Consider the following 2,500-nt stretch of genomic DNA (forward strand, 5'->3'; position numbering starts at 1 on the left):
CTAAGTGCCAGGGACAGATCTGTGCTAATAAACCTAGCAAGCGGCCAGGCAGCAGAGCCTCACCTTCACTAGGTTGCACTGGCTTCTGCCAGCTCCAAATTGAAACTGTTAACAGTGTCCTGTTTGGAAGCATGCCTGGGCAGGGGCTGTCTCTATGCAAATCGAGTTGCAGAGGCCTCCTGGGAGCCAATTTCGGCAGGCCATTTTGACAGGCTCCAGAGGAATAAATGGCCGCACGAGTGGTCCGGTAGTTAGTCTAAGCCATATGGCAAAGATTTGGGTGGTGGGCCTTCTGGGCATGTGGCCCTAAGCCTCAGAGGACCGCAGAATGGGTCCCTTCTGCCCAAATAGAGAGGTCTTGGCCGATCGGGGCCGAGAGGACAGGGGCCTCACCACCCTCTGACGGTCCTCCTGGGCGCCCTTCCTCTGCTCTTTGCTGTTGTGGCAGAAAGCTGTGCCTTCAGTCCCCTGGCTTGCACAGGGCAGCAAAAGACTGTACTTTCACTGGGTCGCAGGTAGGGGGCCTCTCCTGAATGCATCTGCCAAGGAAGGTCTAGAAGTGACACGAGAACCCTTGTGCTGACACACAAAAAAGGCTCGGCAGATAGCTTGCGTGCCAGTTGCTCCATCCTCTGTATCCACATGGACCCCTGCCAATATCTGCTGTAAAGATGCAGGCAAGGAAAAGCGCAGGATGGGCTTCTTACAGACGGAGGCGATGCCAGGCGTCGATGGCTCTAGCGGCAACTAGTGTCAGGGTGGAAATATAATCGTGGCCCCCACCCCTAACAGTCAGAGAGTCCTGGATGGGAGTCTTCCCAATGTCTGCTTTATCGTCCATCCTATAATCAACATGCATGTTTACATCTTGTTTTGGGGACATTTCCGAGCAAATTGCAAAATTGCAGCTCAGTTCAAACCGAGGCGTAGTCGGCAGGGTTCGAACCTGCGCGGGGAGACCCCAATGGATTTCGAGTCCATCGCCTTAACCACTCGGCCACGACTACCCATGAGAGTGAAACTCTCACTCGAAAGATCGTGCTGTGCTTACACAGAAGAGTCCTTAGTCTCTACCGCCTTGCCTCTAGATCTTGTCCTGTACTTTCCACCCTTCTCTCTCATCATGCACCGTTCTTTCTCCTCACAAGTTTCTTTTAAATGTACATATATGTTTGAAATTGCAAAACGAAACCCGTCAAAACGTACCAGTTTCTCTGCGTTGGCCTAAAGGATGAAGCCGCTTTTACTCCTAGGATCTTGCTTGAATAGCTCAAGTGCGCCGCAGCCTCCTTTAGTAATTGTATTATACTGCTATTTTAAGATTGTTTTCCACACCAGAAAAGAGTAAACAATAAAAGCGGGCGCTGCACCGTAGTCGGCAGGATTTGAACCTGCGCGGGGAAACCCCAATGGATTTCTAGTCCATCGCCTTAACCACTCGGCCACGACTACTCCTGAGCAAACCTGTTTCTACTATAAACTTAACACTTTAGCCACACACAATGTCTCCTCCGCCCCTTACTTTATGCCGCTCTGCACCGTTCCCTTTTGGCCCTCCCATGACCCTTGAAAATGCATTCAAAAGTCAGAATCTCTATGGTCTGGCCCAAGTTCCCTAAATGCCATTTCCCCTCCCTGCCAAGCTCAGACTAAGTGCCAGGGACAGATCTGTGCTAATAAACCTAGCAAGCGGCCAGGCAGCAGAGCCTCACCTTCACTAGGTTGCACTGGCTTCTACCAGCTCCAAATTGAAACTGTTAACAGTGTCCTGTTTGGAAGCATGCCTGGGCAGGGGCTGTCTCTATGCAAATCGAGTTGCAGAGGCCTCCTGGGAGCCAATTTCGGCAGGCCATTTTGACAGGCTCCAGAGGAATAAATGGCCGCACGAGTGGTCCGGTAGTTAGTCTAAGCCATATGGCAAAGATTTGGGTGGTGGGCCTTCTGGGCATGTGGCCCTAAGCCTCAGAGGACCGCAGAATGGGTCCCTTCTGCCCAAATAGAGAGGTCTTGGCCGATCGGGGCCGATCGGGGCTGAGAGGACAGGGGTCTCACCACCCTCTGACGGTCCTCCTGGGCGCCCTTCCTCTGCTCTCTGCTGTTGTGGCAGAAAGCTGTGCCTTCAGTCCCCTAGCTTGCACAGGGCAGCAAAAGACTGTACTTTCACTGTGTCGCAGGTAGGGGGCCTCTCCTGAATGCATCTGCCAAGGAAGGTCTAGAAGTGACACGAGAACCCTTGTGCTGACACACAAAAAAGGCTCGGCAGATAGCTTGCGTGCCAGTTGCTCCATCCTCTGTATCCACATGGACCCCTGCCAATATCTGCTGTAAAGATGCAGGCAAGGAAAAGCGCAGGATGGGCTTCTTACAGACGGAGGCGATGCCAGGCGTCGATGGCTCTAGCGGCAACTAGTGTCAGGGTGGAAATATAATCGTGGCCCCCACCCCTAACAGTCAGAGAGTCCTGGATGGGAGTCTTCCCAATGTCTGCTTTATCGTCCAT

The 2,500-nt window shown here is 52.7% G+C and overlaps 2 non-coding genes across 2 annotated transcripts; both read right to left on the minus strand.

The window, feature by feature from the left end:
• Positions 1 to 925: 925 nt before the first annotated feature.
• TRNAS-CGA (transfer RNA serine (anticodon CGA)) lies at positions 926 to 1,007 on the minus strand. The gene has a single exon. It is a non-coding gene; the product is annotated as a tRNA-Ser (tRNA).
• Positions 1,008 to 1,370: 363 nt separating this feature from the next.
• On the minus strand, positions 1,371 to 1,452 carry TRNAS-AGA (transfer RNA serine (anticodon AGA)). Its single transcript has one exon. It is a non-coding gene; the product is annotated as a tRNA-Ser (tRNA).
• Positions 1,453 to 2,500: the final 1,048 nt, after the last annotated feature.

This window comes from Ambystoma mexicanum, chromosome 3q, assembly GCF_040938575.1.
Source record: "Ambystoma mexicanum isolate Mex_15411 chromosome 3q, UKY_AmexF1_1, whole genome shotgun sequence".
Taxonomy (NCBI): Eukaryota; Metazoa; Chordata; class Amphibia; order Caudata; family Ambystomatidae; genus Ambystoma; species Ambystoma mexicanum.